The following is a 23,352-nucleotide window of genomic DNA, read 5'->3' as shown; positions in this document are numbered from 1 at the left end:
CCATCAGTAAATTAAGGCTCATTATATTCTTCAGCTGTAGAATATGACCCTTGTTTGGCATAAAAAAGAAGTATGTGATGAAAGTGACTTACCTTTTGGTATAACAAAGTTATAGCAATGCAGAAAAATAATCCTATTTCAGCAAATTACTTTTATTGGGGAAAAAGCTACAAAAAGAAATAGTTCTAGAAATAAATTATACCATTATAGAATGCAGTTAAATTATATTAAAAGGAAAAAAATGTTTCAAATCCTAGAAAAAAAAAGATGAGAAATATTTTCTATTGTCAAACAAAATTTCATTCTACCTCAAGTGAAGGGGATTTTAGAAAATTCTGATCCACCAAAGATAAAAAATAAATTGCTCTGAATTGCAAAAATTACCTGCTGCAAGAGTGATCAAGCCTGGAAATATGGCAAACAATATAAAGTTAAAAAGAAGAAAGAACATTTTTACCTAGATAGGATCAGATCAGTTTCTTCAGGCAGAGCATGAGTAACTTCAAGTCAGGTTCATGCAAGTCACTCATAACCACAAAGGTAGAAGTGAGCCTCTGGGCTTAATGTGCAAGAGTTGATCCCTTGTTCCTAAATCAGCATCAGTACTGACAGCTGGATCACCAGGAGTATGTCTATCCAGCATGGTACAGGCTGTACAGCGATACTGAAAAGGCACTGACCCAGTACTGGTAGGGTACTGGGTGCAGGGTAAGTCTATCAGCTGATGAAGGGGTGCAGCTTTATTAGGTCAGGCAGAGCAAGAGCCATTCAGAGACACTGGACATGAAGCAGGAGTCATTCAGAGGTGCTGATGGTTCTCTGCACAGAAGAACCTCTTGCTGTGCAAAGCTTTAGGGCAGAAATTACCAGTAATCGTTTGTGTTCTAGTTTCCAACTCCTGCAAAAGAACATCACATGCTTAACATACCCAAAATCTGCATTTTGCTCTGCTCTGTTTCTTTTTTCATAAATTAATTTCCAACAAAATCTTCACCCATGTTAATTTTGAAGTGCCCCAAACCTGCCTGATCTTGGACACTAGATAGACCTCTTGGCAACTGCTAGCATGGTAGGAATGAGTCAATGAATTGTGGTAAATGTTAGACAACAGTGAGATAGAAAGATGTATTGAAATCAGTGAGATGATGTACAGAAGAAAAAAATAAAACATGAAATAAAATGAGACTGAGGTCAACATATGATTAGAGATCAGATTACCATTAATGTTAAGTTTGAATTCAGGTGAAATTAACACTCATCTCACAGAGCCAATGTAAAGAAAGTAGCTCTCCCCCGGATCTCCAGCTGAGATCCTCTGCTGATGGCCTGGCTATGCAAACACTTACCGCATGTACTGATGACTAATGCAGATAATATCTCTGACACAGGGAGTGTTTCTCCATTTGATGAATAAACATGGCCTAGTGCGGGAGTAGATCTCAGTACTGCAAGCTCCTCAGAGTAGACTCTGCATTCTTTCCAAGACACTTCGCATCCCAATGGTTCTATACATTAAGAAGAATAAATAAAGTTTCCACATTAACAAGTACTCTTTTTATTCAATGCTTTGAAACTAAAAGTCATAACTCAAAAAGCCTAAATGAACATTGTTTTCCTCAATTTTGCCTTGCAGGACTGGCAGCAATAAGATTGCCTTGCAATGCTTGAACTGCACAACTGTGGCATATGATGACCTGTTTCAGTGAAAATATTTTATCCTTTGTTACAGGACGGCAAATTTTAGTCGCAACTTCAGGCACATTTTCAAAATAGCAGAATTTAATACAGAGTTTCAATGCAGATTCCTTACACTGAGCAGTTATTGGATATAAAAAACAGTCCTGTTTTCTCCCCCTCCCACTAAATAGCCTGACTTCTGAGCTAGTCACACTTCTTTGCTTACTTTCCTTCTGATTCCATGCCTCATGCAACACTGCATGCTCATCTTCAAGAAGGTTGGACACTGCCACCTCCCTTGACCGCTATAGAAGTGAACACCACCTTTACTCCCTTCCCAGAGATATCTTCTGAAGAGGCCTGCTTTTCAGGAAAAAGGTGACTAGCTAGTCACCTGCTCCAGGCTCTGTATATAAAGTATACGTAAGTCAGATCATTAAAATGCTTCAGCCCATTTCTCCATGAGGTCCGTTTGCCTGCCATATTTTAATGGCGTTTCCATATTCTGATTGTAAAAGTCTTAAGGAATAAGGAATTATTTTATTATGCTCAAAAGTGGCTATGGTTTTAATGAAGTCATTGGTCATATGCACAGCCTAGTTCTGGTGTCTACTTTTCAAGACAGACCTTGGAAAGCTAGACAGGTTGAAGAAGGAAAAGGTAGTTTACATTTACATGCTTTTAGATCATCCTGTATTTATGCTGTGATACTTAAGAAATACACCAGGTGCTAGTTATAATCCAGAAAAAAAATATGCATTTGAAATACAGCTCTTTAATTTGATGGGGGAAAGTGTAACAAAATCTAACATCTAGAAAAAGCTAGGTGAATTGTGGTTTGAAAGAAGATGCATATTTTAAACAGTGAAGTATTAGCTTACCATGGTGTGTTTAGATGTCTTTGTCACTGAGCCTTTTGTTTTGTTTTGTCTTGTCAAAACTGGATCCTTTTTCAAAATCTGTGCTGACAGAGGGGTAGCCCAGCAGAATTAGGACAACATATCCAACTCAGAGTTTGTTTTCTGGGAATCACTTTATTTATGCACTTGTGCTATGCATGGGAAACCAGGTTTTCTGTGTCCACTGCCCATTCAGACTGCAACCGATCTGTGCACAGATTAACTGCAAAGACTGTATTGCTTGGGAAGAGCCAGATCATGGTTTTACCCTTTGTGACCAGACTGGCTGGCCATCACAGTTCTGTCTTACGGTAAGGCAGTCTCTCAGGTATAGGGAGTCATGGCACTGCTAGGCACCAAGAAAACTTGTAGATGCTTGTGAGCAAAAGGTCTCAGTACAAGATGAGCGTTACACTACCTTTTCACCTCATAGAGGTGTTTGAAAATAAATCAGTGTTTGCATTTACTCAGACACTAAGTTATTTGAGAATTAGTTTTCCTCATTCAAGTTATTTAATGAGACACAATAAATTAGAGAATCCAAGAAAGACAGCCAAAATCCCATCTTGAATGATAAAAGGATTGAAGTTTTATCTGAAGAAGATTATGTTTGACCTTATGACAAATGTGCTCTTACTCATCCTTTTTCCAGCCTTACCCTTTCCATTACATTATCATTCTTTCAAACAAGCACCAGGCTGTCTTTATGTCAGTCAGGAATGATGTAGGACACCCATGTTTATGCAGCTAATGAATACCAAAATCATCCAGCACTAGCAGCTACATATCTACCATGCTCCACATCAGAAGAGCTAATGGTTTTAGCACCACTACTCTGGGTGACAGTAAACATAACATTTTAAATCTCATAAACCTTATACGACATAGACAACTCCCAAAGAGCTGTAGGGGTGCTTATGGGAACGTAGTGACACACAACACATGCCAGAGAACTGGAATGCCGTGGATGGTCCACTCATATGTACAAGAGGCCAAACTCCTGTAATTTACATTGTCTAGAATGCTGGTGGCTTGAAGGAGAACATGAACAGCACTAAGATATCGAACACCTTGTGCTCCAGGACACCCCCATGACACAGCCTCACCAGAACAATTTAACTCCAGCTCCAAGACTCAAGTTAAGAACTGCAAGTTTTTTGTACACAGACATCCAGGGAAAAAAAAAAAAAAAGAAACAAGCAAACACTCCCAGCTGAATGAGACAGTGAAATTCTAGTAGCATGCAGGGGCAGGTACTTTGTCCATTATTAAAACATGGACATATGCAAATCTTTCTTATAACTGATAGTGCTTTGAAAGTAGGAGTTCAAAGTCAGCATCATCTCTTGCAATGGCCAACATATGCCTGTGCATATGCAGCTAATGGCAAAGAAGCATTACAGACTGCTGCCTGACAATGGGACTGAAAGTCTATGAAATTTGCAATGCTCTAGGGAGTTCACAGACAAGCTCTGCTTCATACATGCCCCTGCACTGTCTGGAGAAATGCTAGATCTAAAGCATCAGTTCCCCCAAGTGGTAAAGCTGCACTGGGGCATTGAGAGAAAAGCAGTGTAAGGCTGCATGCAATTATTTAGCTCACATACAAACTCGAGCTGATTCCAGCACAGGGGAGAAATGAGGGAAAGACTGATATGGGCTGGAGAAGAAGTGCAGAAACTTCATAATATGTAATAATGACACTTGTAACCCTTGACACTGTGAAGGGAGTGGGACAGGAGTTGTATATAGAATACGACAAGTGATTATAGAATCATAGAATATTCCGAGTTGGAAGGGACCCATAAGGATCATCAAGTCCAACTCCTGGCACCGCACAGGTCTACCCAAAAGTTTAGACCATGTGACTAAGTGCACAGTCCAATCTCTTCTTAAATTCAGACAGGCTTGGTGCAGTGACTCCTTCCCTGGGGAGCCTGTTCCAGTGTGCGACCACCCTCTCGGCAAAGAACCTCTTCCTGATGTCTAGCCTAAACTTCCCCTGCCTCAGCTTAACACCGTTCCCGCAGGTCCTATCACTGGTGATTACGGAGAATAGGTCACCTGCGTCTCCACTCCCCCTCACGAGGAAGTTGTAGACTGCGATGAGGTCCCCCCTCAGCCTCCTCTTCTCCAGGCTGAACAGGCCAAGTGACCTCAGCCGCTCCTCATATGTCTTCCCCTCTAGGCCCTTCACCATCTTCATCGCCCTCCTCTGGACGCTCTCGAACAGTTTAATGTCCTTTCTGCACTGTGGTACCCAGAACTGCACACAGTACTTGAGCTGAGGCCGCACCAGAGCAGAGTAGAGTGGGACAATCACTTCCCTCGACTGACTAGCAATGCCATGCTTGCTGCATCCCAGGACACGGTTGGCCCTCCTGGCTGCCAGGGCACACTGCTGGCTCATATTCAACTTGCTGTCAACCACAACCCCCAGACCCCTCTCTGCGGGGCTGCTCTCCAGTATCTCGTCGCCCAGTCTGTATGTATAGGAAGGGTTGCCCCGTCCCAGGTGCAGGACCCAGCACTTGCTTTTGTTAAACTTCACGTGGTTGGTGATCGCCCAGCTCTCCAATCTGTCCAGATCTCTCTGCAAGGCCTTTTCACACTCATTATGAGCTGCCCTGCTAAGGCTGCTGCAAGTGAAAGAAGGTGCACCTCTCAGTAAGGTGATACTGAAACACCTGGGTTTTCTAGCAGGTATTTATGCCTTGTGTACTAGGTATTTTCTATCTTAAATTCATTTAAATATAAAATTTGTGTCCAAAACACATGCTAGCTTAGGGAAAATGTTAGGGAAAAGAACTTTTGCTACTACAATTTTCTCTCTCTCTCATCTTGGTTTCTCCTATATTTTATTTTGGAAATATCCAGTGAAATCAGGAGATACACGTGCATATCAGCAAAAGGTTGTGTCAAAGGCCAAAAAAAAAAAAAAAGAAAAAAAAGATGAATTGCCTAGTTATGTACATTTGAAGACTGCTAGATGAGGGAAAAGGTAAGACAAATGGTGTCCTGATGAAAGGAAAGAGAGAGAGCACACATAACATTCAGCAAACTGTGACAGTAATTTCATTAGAGCACTGAAAAAAAAAAACCCTAAAAACATCAGTAGACTGTTCAACCTACTCTATCAATTTCTTGTCAGCATCAACCTCAATAAATTCTTGAAACTCCACATGACTGTTTCTTCTGTGAAGTACAGTCCTCATCTCCTGACCCTTTCTTTAATGCACCTACTTTTGAAGTATATAAAAAAGTACAAAAATGTGCTCTCAAAAAGGCAAAATAAACACAATGCCAAATTGAACACTGGAGACTTGATTGCTACTGAGCTTACTACAAGTAAAGAATGTGATTTACCAGGAAGTCAATAACTTCTGAAATGAACTCCCAAAGAAAACTAAGGGGGAAAAAAAGGCACCACCATAGCCAAAAGTATATGCAAATAAACATCTTTATATTGCCATAGGATTCCAGTTCAGATAAACATTGGACTGAAAGCAAAATAGTCTTATCCATAGCTCGCTGCTTTGAAAATCAAGCTGCAAAAATGTTTGCTTTCCATCTTTCTTTCTTGTTTTTCAATTTTTCTTTGATTGAGCTGGACAAAAAATCTTGCCAGACAGGGCTTCTCCACCTCCTCCTCTCCTCCTGCCCCCTTCCCCGACCCCCACCCCCCTTTTTTTGTTTGTACTTTCTCTTTCCCATCTCAGTTGAAACCACAAGGTGTGGATATTTAAAAAATACATACATAAATAAAAACCATTAACATCTCTTAACTTCAGAACTAAACCCTGGTTAATCCAACCAGTAACTGGATTTGGTTTACATTTTGAACATAAACCCAAAGTTTATGTGGCACGTTATTTGGCATAACATGAAAACTTTCCATGACTAGTTTACTCCAGAAGACCAAACAAAATGAATGAATCACACAATCAAACATGCCCACAAACTTGGTACTGCTTAAGCAGCTAAGAAGTAACCACGACTTGCTCTTTTGTCACTGGATGCAGTTTTGTCCTCATAATAATACTGACTTTTTTTGTGAATTCATTTGTGTGCTATAGTGATGGAGAATCTCCCCAAATACTATAGAAACACAAAAGTAAGGTTTTTTAATTATTTTACCACACTGTCCAACAGGAAACATCTCTGCAAGGAACAGACAGACATATGACACAAATGTGTGACCCCCAGATTTTTCTATGCAGCTCACTTCCGATAACTTAGTCACTGCTATATTATGCAAGATAAAACTCACAGTTTCAGATGGGGTGTACCAGATCTGTGGATTTTGGCTGCCACTTGTGCAACACACAGTATAGATAGGCACACAAGAAGCACTTGAGATGGCATAGAGATGTTTAGAAGGCAGCTGTCAGATTTTGCATGTGCATAGCATGTCAGGAAAAACTAGGTTGGTGTCAGTCAAATTATCTTGTCCATCAGTCTTTTAGGAAATACACTGAGAAGCCTAAAACAAGATGTTGAAAGAGATAGTGTTATTTCTTCTGTGAAATGAGGGGATGTTTTATGTAGCAAATCTGACAATGAATTTGCAACATGAAAAAATCTTACTACATCTTAGCTACCCTACTTGATCCAAGGTTTTAGAATAACCTGAGAGTGTCCATCAGTAAGAAAACAATATAAGAAGACCTGATAAAAACTCAAAAGTTCTATCATGTGAAGTCAAATGAAAGCAGCCAGAAGGATCAACACATCAAGTTACCATTTCTTTCTTCTATCACCTGCTGCAGCTCTTCCTCTAACCTGTTTGCTCTAACCTGGTGAGTGAAAAAAAATTGTTTACTCTCAGCGCATTTTCCGAAATTGACAGGTCCAGTTGTGTCCATTGCTTCTCCACATGTAGAAACCAACTAAGTAAAATAGCACCAGAAAAATAACTTCCTTCCCTTGGATGTAGTAAGGAGGAGGTAGGAATGGGTATTTAATCCTCTCAGCAGCAAGCAACTTGCTCATGCACCTAACTCCTACTTCTCTACATTGAGCATGTTCCTAACAAAGACATTCAGCCAAGATATCTATGTTTAAAATACGTATTATCCCTCTGCTCTAAGTTCATCCTTGAAATAAGAATGATCTCCCTTCAATTTCATTGGTAGTAACATTTTAAATCTTTTCCTCCTAGTGCCAGCCGGCATCATTCTTGCAGTGCAGGTACAAATTATGCTTACAGACAACGAGAGACCATAAATATGGAAAACAGAGAATGATTAACAGTTTTGACAGATAAAATTGGAGGACTTCCACACAGGAGATGCTGAAGCTGCTGTAGATATTGATATAACTTGTGACACTTAGAATAATGACAAGTGCAATGTCATTCCAAGACATTCTGCTATTGTTTAAAAGTCCTATTTTGCTAGCATGCCAGATAACAGAATAAGATGTTGACCACAACAAACATATTTCTCAGTAGTTCTACTGAGCTCCTATACCACCAGGAACAATTTCTCCATTTGCCACTTGAAAAAGTCAGTTACAGTTAGCAGACTCATGCCTATAGATGAACAAGGAAGGAATTCACCTAATAGTGTAGGGAGAGTTTAAGAAGCCCAAGCTGTAAGGACTCCCTCTTGGTATGCATCCATACATAACATACCTTCCTTTTATTTCAAGTGTATTTCACTACAAGAGGAAGGAATTACCAACATTTGGGCCACCCCTCATTTCACCAGAAGTCTCCAGAGCTATTTCAATCACTTTTACTAATATTTCCTGCCACCACATAAACAAATCCTCTGCTTAAAAAGCTAGCTTCGTGCTTATCCATATATAAAACATTTTAGTTAAACTGCATTGTTGTGCATTTTCTCTTGGGTTGGAGAAAGTAGAAAACTGTTTGTCATCATATACTGACTATATTGTTCCAAAAAGCATTTTCATATGACAACACAGGACAGTCCTTGTAGTGGTACATCTGTACCTCATCTACCACCACAAGTGAAACAGTAATAAATACTGAGCAAAGAATGTTCATTTGTTTTCAGACCCACAAATAAAAAATAGCCTTTTTTTTTAATTTTTTATATTACTACAGATCCCTGGACTCGTCACGAGTTTGTTTACAAACTTTCATGACTGTACTGTCCTTGTACATCTCACACCCTGAACTTTGATTGTGACATGAACAAATCTTCTTCTTGTTGGGTCTAGCACCTACCTATTCACATCAAGTCTCACTTGCAATTACCAGAGCAACTTTCAGAGCAAGGTCGTAAGACAAGCTCTCAGGAATCACTGCTGGCAGTAAGCATGAAAGATGTAGGACCTTACTGGTGTGATTTAATGACTAGGATTCAGATATATTCTCATAGGATATTGGGAGGCTCTATGACCACAGTTACTTCATGAAGAATACAGCTGAGGATAACAAATTTTTTCAAATAAAATAATTCCAGCACTTTTACAAAACACTTAAACTTTGATTCTTCAGACCAAAGATTATACTCTCTGGCAAGCTTTCATTTATATTTGTTGCCTTTAGAAAAGTAAAGCAAATGGCAATAAAAAGAGCACTGATTCAATTTACCGATTCAGCCAAGAGGCCTCAGTCAATGTGAGTAAAGTCTCAACTAAGTTAATAGAGAAATGTGGCATTTGGATCAGTGACTTATACTACTGTTCTTGAATGGTATGTTTAACTTACAACTTCCCTGTAATCTATAGAATTACCTAAAGTTGTCCATTAGAAAGGTTAATGTTTAGAATTTGAAATAACTATTAAATTCAAAAATCCACAAAAAAAAATCCTTCATCTTTCATTGGATAATAATGGATATTGGATATAATATTGCATAATAATTTTAATTAGCAATTAAACCACCATAATGCCACCAGTTCTTCCATAAGACTTTGCTTGTATTATTCAGCCTAAACTCATCTTTCAGTCTGGTTAACTGTAATACAGTCTATCATTCCCCATATCTAATTCATTTTTTGACATTGAACTTAACTTTCAAAATAAAGCCTTATGAGGAAGAATTAATATAAGCACAACCTTTTTTCCTTTGAAAATTAACCTATTTGTGTCTACAGAACCTTGAAGGAAACCTGAAGTAAAAAGTTTGAGAGAGCAGGTTTCCAAGGTTAAATATATATACTGTTAGTAAAAATAAATAATATACATGCCTACAAGTACATTAACAACAGTGTCCACTTGCCAACATGTGTAAATTTATATATACAAAGAGAAACGCAACCATGCTGTTTCACTTTAGCACAACCTTAGGGTTTAGCTCTAAATCATTCCTGAGGAAAGGCTTCCTGCAGACATTTCACTTAAGTAGTTGTAAGTACAACTGCAAAACACTGTTGACTGGTGGACTCCAGAGACTTGTTCATTACCTGTCATTAAATGTTTTAAAGTTTGCATAATTGATCCAGCCAATAAGTCATCATTGATTTATAGGGGTCTTTGCTGAAGAGTTGCTTGTTAAAAATTAATAACACTGGTATGTGTCTTTGCAATCCATTAGGTGTTTACGTACCGACAGTCCTAAGATTGATTGACCTTGCACCGAGAGTCTCATGGACTCTGTTTTTTTTTTTTTTTAAATAAAACAACTTTTTTTTCTTATTTTTTTACACAGGTCCACAGTATAGAAAAGCAATACTTCAGTCTTCTCCCTTGACAGCTATACTTTGATTTTTTCCCCTCCATCAAAACTGAAACTTTAGTTGAAATGATGAATAAATAAAGCATACTCCATAAACAGCTTTCCACTATTATTTAAGCCTGTAAGCTGTGCTCTGTTAGTCTCCTTTCCCCACCATCAGATTCAAGTGTGTAAATGTTCTAAAAGGCTTTGAATGTTTTATGATGATTTCAGGGAATGATGGAGTAATAGCTGAAGAGCGAAGCTATTAGTTTTAATATTTATATTGAGTGCTCTGAAACATTAATGTGACAGGATGTAAGATCAGAGCAGCGGGACATATTTACTTCACAACCTTTGCCATGTGGCAAAAGTGTTTATTTTCTGAAGCTCTGAGGCCAAGTTTTTTCACAAGAATTGAAAGTTCAGATTGATGTATATATTAGCTTTTCCTGAACTTTGTATTTATTTTCAGGAATTGAAGATTGGTTACTGCTTCAGATACAACTTACTTTTTCTCTTTCGGTAGGACCCAAGCATAATGATGCTGGCAGTGTATCACGGTCTCTTTACAGAAGTTTTCCAAAGCTGATATTAATTTAGAAATTCATCTCCCTGTCTGCTGTCTGATTCTGAAAGAACACCTTAGAGAAAAGGAAAACAGTCATTCGTTAAAAAAAGAAATGGGATAGACTTAAGAGCAGAATCATTGTTAAAAGGTCGTTCATATTGTCTTCCCATATTTCATGCGTGAAGTAAACCAACCCTGTAAATGTCCTAACTCATTGTGCTTGGTTCTTCTGTTCAAACTAGTAAGCATATTAAGGTAAGTGATCTTAATTACCAAGGGTCAAACAGTGCTCACCCCACTTGTGTGTTTCTCATGGTTTTCAGTGAACAAATAAAGGAAGCAAGATGAGGTCCCTAGGGATAAATCTTCCTATCAGATTTGCAGAGTGGATCTGATATAAGTGGAACAAATGATGACTTATTGCTGCTATATTATGAAAATATGATTTCTCCAGATGCTTCCACGCTCTGTGTAGGGACTCCATAGACTGACACCACCACTAGGAAGGCAGTTCACAGAACTCCATCAGGAGAAACAGTCAGGTCTATCGCATGCATTTTAGCCTAATGTAACAAGCAAGTTATATTGAACTATGCCAAGCAGGTTTAGAAGTGCTCGGCAGCCAAAGAAAGCTAACCACGGATCTTAGTTCTCTCTCCAATACTGCATTAGCCTAATTAACTTCTGACTTAGTCATTGGTGACATCCAGTCCCAACCACCTTTTTCCCGACAAGTTGCAGGTAGTCTCTCAAAGACAGGAGAAAAAGAAGAGACGCATAGATCCAACTCTGCTTACCCCTTTAACTTTCCTTTTCAGCATAAGAGGAAGTTTAATGTTGTTTCAAACCTGTTACAAGCATGTTATTGTGTTCAGTATAAATGAGCTCCAGGACTGGAAATATGGTCTTCTTTACAAAAAAACAAAACAAAACAAAAAAACAAGATCAGCAGCAGTGAAATATTTCCTCTAAATAATTTACAGCTGATTTGAAATCCAGACACTTGAATGGATAGCTTATATGATTTTTTCTATTGCAAATTAATTTCCTTTTTTTTTTTTCTTTCTGAAATTCATCTGGGACAATGTTATTTCATTGCTTGGATTTATGAGAGTCATTGAATCTTCCGAGTAGTATCGAATAAGCTAAAGAATTTCACCGTGTAAAACCAAGTCAAAGGGAGACTCTATCTGTAGCCTAGCAGCAGTTCTTTGAAGGACCAGGCTCCTTATTACAGACCATACCCACAACATAAGCAGCCAATAGAAATATTCCTGAGAGCATCCTTTGGTGATTCACAAGAGGCAGAACATGCAGCATTTTCTTCTGGAAGTTTATTTCTCTAACCTTCACATCTAGTGACACATAAATGTCAGTTTATCCTCCACCATTATTTGGAATATTCAACTAACTGAATCAGTCCCTTATGCACTTCTCAGACACCTACAGCTACAGATCATCGTTCTCTGCCTTTCCCATGTCTTCTGTTCTTAACTTGCTTATGCTTGTTGTTTAGGACACTTTTCTAGATATAATTCTTATTAATGGAATTGTACAGTGCACTACTTAATAGATGAGAATTTTTAAACAAATTTAAGGGGAAAAGTAAACATGCTACCTCCACTTACAGCTACTCTGTAATTTCTTGGTCCTCTCTGTGTCAGTCAGAGATCACTTACAAGTGTTTACCTCTACTTCTCTGCACAGAAACAGCCTTTCAAGAGTACTAGAGGAGACTTTCTATAAGGAAATAAAATTGTTAATGCCATAAATGAGGGTAGCAAACATAGGGAGAACGATTTTCATCACTGAAAATATGGAAGTCACATTCTGACCCATGTCTGGTACAGCTTTTATGAAAGGTGGAAGAAAAACAATAAAGTCAAGGTGTTTGCTACCTAATCAGGACTTCTCCTCCCTGCAGAACTCCACTACAATATGTTGTCCACCAAGGCAGTTCTTCCACTTGTAACAGAGCACATATCGACAATACAGAGTATGCAAGGGTGAAAAAAGCTGCTCAGTAGTGTTGAGACCAAAACAGAGGCCAAGAGAAGGCCAGGCTGTGATGAGATTGACACCCTGTCTTCTCGTGGTGGGAACATGTTTGTCAGGATGAGAGCATGGCACTGCACAGCCTATAGCTACAGAACCCAAAGACTCAGGCTTCTCCTAAAATAAGACATTTCTGACTGGATGCAACTTACTACTAGTAATCTTTGGCAGGGAGCTTCCACACAAGTGCTGGAATGATAAAATACTGTTTTCTTAGCAGAATGTTCACTGACAACTCCCATGTCAACGACTCCATGACATTATAGTCATTGTTAAAAATTCTGCTTAAAAGAACTTGCTCTCTTCTCTTCTCTTCTCTTCTCTTCTCTTCTCTTCTCTTCTCTTCTCTTCTCTTCTCTTCTCTTCTCTTCTCTTCTCTTCTCTTCTCTTCTCTTCTCTTCTCTTCTCTTCCTCGCACAGATGAGCTTTACACAGCCCAAATCATAAGTAATCTTTTGTTATTTACTACACAGGTAGCTAGCAATGATGTGCACAACAGAGTACTGGCATATCCCTAATTATCAGGAATGTGACTTGGTATAGTCTGTATGATATACAAATGTGACAAGTTTGCTTTCAGAGTGTAAACTTTTAAAAACCACCATAAAGACCCCCATAAAAATACAACTTTGACTAGAAAAAGATGTAAGCCACATAAAGGCTACATGAGTATTTTTCCTTAGAGATCAGGAGAAATATGACAAGTATGACTGCTTTTATAGTTATATAGCATATTCCATTTAGCAGCAATATAGCAGAACTGTGAAAGCATATCCTAAGGTATTTTTCACTTCATGCATTTGACATTGATATTAGTTATTGCATTTAAGATACATTGGGCTGTTTATTGCCAACTGTTTCCCCTCACTGAGAATGTTAACCACAGCAGAGGAATATTTGATGTTACAAATTATTTAGCTTGCTACTCTTCATTTTCCTTTTAGTATGCAATTATTTGTTTGGTTTCACTGAGCAAATGAAATTTCAAGGGCATTTCAAGGAAAATAAATAAAGTACAACCCAAAAGGGCCTTTTTTTTTTTTTGTTTGTATTCAGGAACAGAACTGAATCATGCATATGTATGAATCAACAAAATCAGGTTAGCTAAGAAATTGGAAATTGCACTCCACACTAGAGCATTTTTCTTGCTCTAGAGATCTTTGCTATGGATTTGAAGGACTAATAAAAATCAGCAGCATGACTGGAACAGATGTTTTTTATGGACTTGGCTTGTTAATGGTCTTTTTAGCTTCTCCTAAGGACTTAAACCCAGTTCTTCACTTGTCCTGAATATCTGAGATGATGTTAACATTGTCCAAAATGTACACTAACAAGCTGCAGTGAAAAGCTAAGGTCTTGCACATGCTTATGAATAAAAATTCAAAACATTGCTGTAAATGTGATGAAATCCCAAAGTGGGTTATGTTACAAAACAAAAAAGTAAAACTTATTGACTGTATCAAACCCATATGGTATCATACTGCTTGAAGGGAAGACAAGGCTGGGAAAATACTTGCATGCACTGTACTACTTGTATTGTAAAAACAAGGGCTCATTACAACTGTAGAAATTCCCTTTATATTTAAATCATGGTTCACTTCTGTATACAATGAGAACTGAAACAAAATGAGACAGATACTAACCCAGTGTAAAAAAACCAGACTCTACTGGCTTCAGTGGCATTGTGTCAATTTATATTTGCCATAGAGGCTTTGTGTTTTCAATCTAGTTAGTGGATTTCTGCAGGTAGAAGAGATGAATAATTGGGAAAATTACAAATCAGAGTCTGTCAGAGATGTTTCACTGGTCAAGTAATACTTAATCTACTGTTTCTGTTATATACATTTTTTTATTTTTTGTAATGTCCTAGGTTCTTCCATGAATTCATGCTTGCCAGACACTGTATGAGTTGCTCGTTATACCAGGCTCTGGGAGGCGAGGAATCACACTAGGACTTGCCATTTTATCGCAACTTTCAGCTAAGACTGTAGAAGTATGGTACTAAACAATACCATCCAGACATGTGACTGGTCCCTCTAAATCCCACTCACTGGAGAAAGAAACTTGAGAGGTATAAATTACTTCTCAGGCTTAGAAAAGGGGGAGAAAAGGAATTCAATTTCATTTAAGGAGCACTTAGTTAAACGGTACTTGAAAAATTTCACAATTCAGCTTTCTGCTTTTTTACACAGAAGTACCAAACTGTTATTGAACACTGAGTATCCTAATGTTTTCGCTGTGGCGGTTACAGAGATGCACCTTCTCTTCAGCTAAGCGATAGAAACATAGAATATCCTGAGTTGGAAGGGACCCACAAGGATCATCAAGTCCAACTCCCGTCTCCACACAGGACCACCCAAAAATCAGACCCTGTATCTGAGAATGTTGTCCAAATGCTTCTTGAACTCTGGCAGTCTTGATGCCATGACCACTTCTCTTGGGAGCTGTTCCAGTGTCAGACCACCCTCTGGGTGAAGAACCTTTCCCTAACACCCAGCCTGACCCTCCCGTCCCAGCTCCATGCCATTCCCTCGGGTCCTGTCGCTGTCCCCAGAGAGCAGAGCTCAGCACCTGCCTCTCCTCTCCCCTTGTGAGGGAGCTGCAGGCCGCCATGAGGCCTCCCCTCAGCCTGCTCTGCTCTGGGCTGGACAAACCAAGGGACCTCAGTTGCTCCTCATATGTCTTCCTCTAGACCCTTCACCATCTTTGTTGCCCTTCTTTGGATGCTCTCTAATAGTTTTATATCCTTCCTATATTGTGGCACCCCAAATTGCACATAGTGTTCAAGGTGAGGCCACACCAGTGCAGAGCAGAGCAGGACAATCCCATCCCTCAACTGGCTAGCAGTGCTGTGCTTGAGGTGTTCCAGGGTATGGCTGGCCCTTTTGGCTGCCAGGGCACACTGCTGACTCGTATTTCACTTGCCATCAGCCAGAACCTCCTCCTTGATGCTCAAGTTCACATATGTGGGATTTCTTTCTAAGGATGAAGCCTTTCTAAGCCTTTTCTCTCTATATAAAGCATTTCTCTGAGGAAAAAAAAAAAAAAAAAAAGAATTTGTTCCTTGACGAGTTACAAATTCAGGTGTAAAATAAGGACAAAAATGTTCAGTTCCTTCCTGAGATTTTTTGGTGAACACTGTTCATATGCTTCTCTTGGAGGTGTTCTTAAAGTTTGCTATTATCCAAATCTGTCTTCAGATGTCTTTGCTTGTTGCCACTGTCATTCTCTTATTTCAAATGTTCAGATTTGGTTTGTGAGAGCTTTGGTTTGTAAACAGCTTGAATTTGGAATAGCTGATGAAACACTTCCCAGAAATGGCTACATAAAAATCTGCAAAAATACCTACTACTGCCAAAATGTTCTGATTTGATTCAGTAAACTGAAAGTAGCCTCAAATTCAAGCCTGAAATTCTCCCAGATTTATGCAAACACAAGAATTTGAGCCACTCACACCGGGCTATGGATTGTTTCCATACTAAAAGCTTCGCAGAGAGAAAATGCCCTCATTAACATTCTACACATAAAATTAGTCATTAGCCTACTTGCAGGCTCTTTGATACAATTTTTAAACAAAATAACCTGCTGCTTCTATTGTAACTGCCTAAATCAATAACCTGAATGCTCTGGTATATAACTCATTACAAAAACAAACAAACAAAAAAACAGAAGAAAAAACACACACAAGATGAGCAATGGAGAAACAGGCATGACAAATGCACATATATTTCCTGAGTCCCTCTACAAATTCAGATTTTTCAGGCCAGTGAAAACATTTGCAAGAAACAATTGGAGCTGATTTTTTTGAAAATATCGCATACAATGGGCAAACACTCAGCAAAGTGAACAATCTACCACCAAAATGCAGAATTTTTTAGGGAAGCTGTCCTGCAACATGCAACCTCCTGCTGCCTTAGGACTCCTGACCCTTGGCTTTTGGGGAAGAGGTGAGCATCCAGAAAGTTCTGATTGTTAAAAGGAAATTATCCCACAGAACAGAACCCCTCCTCAGATTCACATTTTAAAAGCATTTAAATGAACGAGAATATAAAATGTTTCATGGCTAGGGGGTCATAACATGATTTTCTTGGCACAATCTTTTGTATCCCATCACTACCTGTATACTGCTTCACTCTTCTTACAGTATGGTTGTACAGAATAACCTTCTACTTATTTCTGCTCTATCCTGGTTTTCTTCCTGACACTGTAATAATTCCAGACAGCTGTTGCAGCTCCTTTCCCTGTTAATGTGTAATGTGGAAAAATAGCCTAGATCTGAGCTAGAATAAGGCCTTGACAAGGCTTCATAACAGACAATACTGATATTTTGTCTCATTTAAATAATGATAAAAACTCTGTTTCCTTATAGCTGACCAAGAGAGACCCCATCACATATTCTTCTTTTATAACACTGAAAGTAAGTGTTGGTGAGAACTGCTGATTATCTGATAAGAACACAATTAATTTGTGCCCATACTCATTAATCTTTCTTAATACATGTCAGCCCATTATATTTGATCCATAACCTCTGTCCCCAGTCTTGCATGAAAATCTCTCAGGATCAGAATCACATCATGAATTGGCACGGAACCACCAGCTCCAGCAGTTGACTGCAAAATACTTCAAAGCCATCAGCAACGGCAGCTGCTGTATTTACGTGCACATGCCTGAGTGATAAGTTCATAGCTCCTTTAAGGCAGACTGAAAGACGTTGGCCATTGGAAAGCCTGAATCCTATTAGAAATACAGCTGTGTCCCTGTTTAGATCAAATTATTACTCATCTTTACTCTCTTCTGTTTCCACACACACAAGTGTCATTTTGGGTGGTGGAACAATCTATGCAAATACTTTCCACATGACTTTTTAAAACGGTATTTGATGTAGCATTGATAAACATACAGCAATGCTTTAAAACCAAAGTAATGTGTTTTTCACTGTATGACTATTCTGTGCAAATTTTAAAATTGTGAATCTTTGCAAAAGTACCAAATATTGCATTTCAAAGGGAAATATATTCTAAAAAGGATGTTGATATCATAGATATTTGCTGTGAATTTTGTTGTTACAGTTCCTTTCTGTTAATTTGGCATTCAGGCTTATCCCACAATATCTGATCACACTATATCATATTTTCACATAATTCATCAAGAAAATACATAGACTTGTTATAGAAATAAAAAGGACATACATTTCCTTGTATACGCACAGAAAAAAAAAAGATAAACTTAGTTCTTTTAGGAATCATCAGAAATTTCAGTTCAAGGGTCAGCTGGCTGTGCTGTGGTTTTAGTAAGCATAGCCTTTTGCAACAAAATGCTCAATCTGCATTTCCACAAAAACAATGTTCTATGCTCTCATTAAGAGGAAATGAACGTGTATTATGAAATGACTGAGCAGGAAGATAGAACCTCACTCAATGCATTTCTCTCATCAAGAATAAATGCCCTCACACACTCACAGCCACAGGAATAATATCCACAGCCAGCGGCTTTCATGGGGGTTCTTCTGAGAGCTTTTCTGTGAATCTGGGCTCTGTGCATGGCTTTTGAACTTCTCTTGCCTTTCTTAAACCAAGCGAAAGGGATAGAGAACCTTACAATATAACTGCCAAAGAGCTCCCAAATGCAAAGCCTGTGCTATTTAAAATACAAGTAACATTTTCAAAAGTTACAGAGCAACTTATATTACATATTGATTTATCTGCAACCCAGTATTTCCTGATCATACCCTAGCAAGCAAATGCTTGTTTTATTGTTATTGAAGTGTCAAACTGGATCTTAATCTTATTGAATTGATTATACTGCAGCTTTGAATTACTCTGGAAAAAAAAGAAGAAAAAAACAACATATTCATTCATTAATCACTCACTCATGCAATGAAGAAGGTGAGATTGCTAGATACTTACTATGCCTGATGAGCTAATTTTGAAGGGATACAGCTCAGCTGCTTGCCACCTGCCCAGAATGGTAACCCTCAAAGGAAAAGAAGGGAAAAATGCCCTCATCTCTGCTCTTCCCCAACAGCCACCTTTTCACATCTTCCAAAGCCAAGTGAACTGTGAAGAAGCAGACTAAGCTGATGCTTTCCCACCTCTCTAGCACAAGGACGATCAGAGCTATGTCTCCCCCCTTCGCTCTCTGTCCACAGACATCAGATTGTGGTCCATCATCTTTAGATGTTTGTTTCTACAGAAAGAATAAAGCATGAGGGAATAGATGTGGTTATCTTTCCAAGTATCACTGCAGGCAATGTGGTAAGATTGCCCACTCCTCCTCTGAGAGTTTTCTCCAGCTTTAATCAGAACCTTACCACAGCACTGCCAGGCTAGGATCATGAGGAAATCCATTTTGTTGTTGTTGTTTTGTTCAGGTTTTTTGTTTTGGTTGATGTTTTGTTGGTTTTGTTTTAAAAAAAGCAGTACTCACACAAAGATTGTCACAAATGGAACAGATTAAGCAAATTTGGACACAACTGCCAACCTTATTGCCAGATTGTCAGAATATCTGAATAAGGAGAATAATTTAAATGTCAAATCAAGGTACTACAAAAGCAAATTCCTGTGATTTACTGTGTTGTTCAGAGATAACATGACCTAAGGGTAAAGAGAAGAGCTGACTGGAAAGAAGTCTGTTTTTCAGAGGGATGTGGAACTTCTTGTTGCAAATTCACCAAAAAATCTGAACGTGCAGTTTTTTTTTTTTTTTCTCAGGCAAAAGCACAGTGGTACTATGAGAGAGTTCTCCAGGAGGACCTTGGAACTTGCCCAGATATACTTGTTTTTTATAGATATTTACTGTTGTGAGAATTAATACACCAGCTTTTGGGAAATGCTCTGAAATCCTTGGGAACAAGAAGGTCTAAATGCCAATTATTGTTATTTTTAAAAAAAATATTTTACATGGAACTGCTGACATATAATGATGTTGGTGTTAGTATGGACTATTGTAACACTCTTCATAAAGCTTACACTAAAAGTGTGGAGACTAAAAGACAAACATATATTCATAGTGATAAGCCCTTTTCAGTGGCTATCATTGTGTTGATATTCACGGCTTCAGGGAGGTTTTGCCTGAATAAGGACTGCAGAATAATGCCCATATTAAGAAAATGATATGAACTGAACTGGAAAGTGAAAGTCCAGGTTAGGAGCTGTCATTCTGAAACTCATTTTCCCAACCATGAAGATGAACTCTTATTACCCGTGAATATGGAATTCAAATACTATTTTCAAGTTTTAAATGTAGGTAACACTTTACATTATGTGTCAGTGTGGTACCAATTACAGCCTAACTCTGTTATTATGAATCTGTTGAGAGATAGGACTGAGCCAAGAAGTTTCATAGTAGCCCAAACTTCAAGAAAAGTTCAAGAAGATTTCAATTTACTCTTCTTATACAAGCTCATATTTAGTATCTTGGGACACCTGATGCCTTGGATATAAGAACATTGTCTTTTTAGTGTAACAAACAGCTTGCACTTTTTTTTTTTTTGTCCTCCTCCACTTTACGGGTGAAAATGAGCTCCTCATCTAACCACTTGCACACCTTAGTAGCTATTGCAAAATTTCCCTGTTACTTATCCCTGATAAGGAAACTACGTGTTCCCTGGTTGCAATGTTCCGCAATGAGTATAGTCTGGACAAAGGGAAATTGAACGTTGCCCTGGTTCCACAACTGAACTGTCTTCTGCTACGTTGTTTGAAACCAGCTCTTTAAAACCTGGCTGACTTACAGTGCTGTAGCTACAGCGACTGCCATTCATCTATCCTGGCTTTGACCAAGATGGGGCCTAGTTCTCAGGAAGAGTTAAAAATAAATGTGATGATATCAAGGTGCTTTTACAGAAAGCAAGGCTGTGCCTTAATCCCTGAGAGAAAATCTTACAGGATTTAACATAAAATATTGCCATAGGCATCTAACTTGTCTCTAGTGGTAAACCGTGTTGCTAATCTAGAAGCTTGATGGTAATAATAGCCACGCTTTTCATTAAAACAAGTGGATTTTCACTGTCTTCTCCATAACAGCAACTGGGAAATATGGATGTTTCCCGTGATCAGTGAGGGCAACAGAGAGATTCTGACGCTGGTACAAGAAGTAGCTGTTGCTGAAAGCCCTGGACTTTGCCTGTAGAGCAATAGCGTGCCATGTTTGAGATGCTAATTCACTGTGAAGTTGTAACAAACACAGGTCTAAGCTTTTGAACCATACAACTTATACTGTTCTTGAAGAAAGGAAATCAAAAATCTATGTTTAAAGAATAAAATTAAGTCAATTCACCTACAAGATATTTCAGCTAGGTATGCAAACTTGGATTCTGTTTGCTGGACCGTACTTTTAACTGGAATGCTGAAACTGCGTAGAGGAAATGTTACCTATGCAAGTATTAGTTAATTAGGTCCACTAGACTGTGAATCACAGTGAATGGCGCTTGTATACTGGTATCTGCCATTAAAACTAAATTGGGCTTACACATGTAAAATCCCTCTGGCACTGAAGGAGAAAAAAGTTTTTAGAGTTTCATACATAATGGATCTATAGCAAAATTAGCATTTTATGAAAAAAATTGAAAACCTAGAATGAAATTACAATACAGTTTCTATTTTGTGTGTCCCAGTTTGCCAGTGCATTGTATGTATGATACAACTCACAGGTCATCTCCTGTATGTCTATTACAAAGTCACATCAAAAAATCTTTCATTTATCTGCAGACTCAATTACCCACCCATGACCTGCGTCCTCTGTAACATTATGATAGGAAAAGTACCTTATTGTACTGTGGCAAGAGGTTAATTATCTGGTTAACTGAAAATTTCTGGGATTGTTTTTTTTAATTGTAATGAATACCATGACTTCTCTACCGTGAAGTGTTTTCTTTTCTGTGTATGTTATATGACATGCTTACACACAAATAAATAAAGTTTTCTCTGCAGATACAAATATAAGTAACTCTTGCCTGTTCTATTCCAATAAACATTCATATGGAAAAAGCTGTAAGCCTAGGTTATTGAGCATACACATTGCAGACTGGGTACAGTACAGTAAGTAAATATACACCTACTCAGGGCATCAAGCAATTTCACCTCCTAGTCATTTACCTCCTTTTCATTCCCAGTGCTTTACAGGATGACCAAGATGCACAGAGATCTCCACCCATTTTAGGCATACTCCACACTAAACCTGGCTGCATTTAAATCATCCAGAGTGCCAGTGTGAACCTCAGCAGAACAGGGACTGCAGCTTGTTTTTTTTCTTAGAAGAAGCTGAAGATGTTACCTAAGCCAAGCTTTTCCTATGACTTTGCCCATTACAATTAGGAACAGAGCAAGGAATAGCCCTGCTAGTTCTCATGAATATCTTCAGGCAAGGCCTGTGCATGGTGGTGTGATAAAAAAGGGCCAGAAATCATTCACATTGAAGACGAGTGGGAAAATGAACTTAGCAGGCCCACCCACAAATGGTAAGGCACCATCTTCCCCTTCTTTTCAGGATTCTGTATCTCAATCCCACGGCTTTAAAATGTGAAGCAAAACCTATTAACATGGGCTTTATGTTTCCAATAGAATAGAAGTTGTAACGCCAGCAGGAAATCAAAATCAGAGAGTCGTGTTTCATATTCCGAGCCTAAATTTTGCAATAGCCTTTTTTTTCCTTCCTCAGTGAGTAAATGCACATTTAGAGCAGCTAGGTACTGTTTAAGTCAGCAGCCACACATATTTACAAATCAATATTTTCAGTCAGGAAGAAAACAACAATTACTTATTAATTTATAAACAAATTCATCCCACTGAACACACTGAGATGGAAAGGCTTACATATTTGTTAATCCATGCTCTTATTCCCTAACTCCTACCACTAGGAATTCTGTTCTATTGTTCTTTTGCAGAAGATATTTAAAGAGCTTTTTAAATCCAACCTGTTAAATTGTGCTTCCTTCTATACTTTTGGTGTTTTGATCCTATATGCTTAAATACCAAATATGAGTCATAATTATATTTTTGATTCCTGATGTCATTATTCAGCCTATTTTCAAAATGGAAAAAAAAATAATCATGATTCCCCAAAGAGTCAAACAAACTAGCAGGGAAGCTGAAGGAGAAAAATAACATCCTCCCTAAACCTGAGCAATGTGGTTCATATTTCCTTCTTCCAGCACTCTGCCTACGGGAGCATCTGTCAAGGCTGAGTCAGCAACTTCTCAGAAAACCCTCGTAAACATGTTAGTAAACATTTCATTTTGTCATCTACCTAGGCACACTGGATTAGTATGCAAATAAGACACACAAGAACAGACCACAGCAGCAGTGCTAATGCTCTAAGTGATCTTTCAGTGTAATTAGAGTTTGTTTCATCACACTAATTTGACACGGCAAATTAGTGAAGCTAAGATAAGGGGGTTTAGTAGAGCCAGGGTGCTGGTATGTACACAGAAACTTGCCAGTAAGTCTGTTTGCACATGGGAGTTGTGTAACATTGCAGAGAAGTGACAATTAGCAAATGCTCTAGAAAAAAAAAAAAGTTT

The sequence above is a fragment of the Anser cygnoides genome, chromosome 8 (genome assembly GCF_040182565.1).
Source record: "Anser cygnoides isolate HZ-2024a breed goose chromosome 8, Taihu_goose_T2T_genome, whole genome shotgun sequence".
Taxonomy (NCBI): domain Eukaryota; kingdom Metazoa; phylum Chordata; class Aves; order Anseriformes; family Anatidae; genus Anser; species Anser cygnoides.
Note: the sequence above shows the minus strand (reverse complement) of the source record.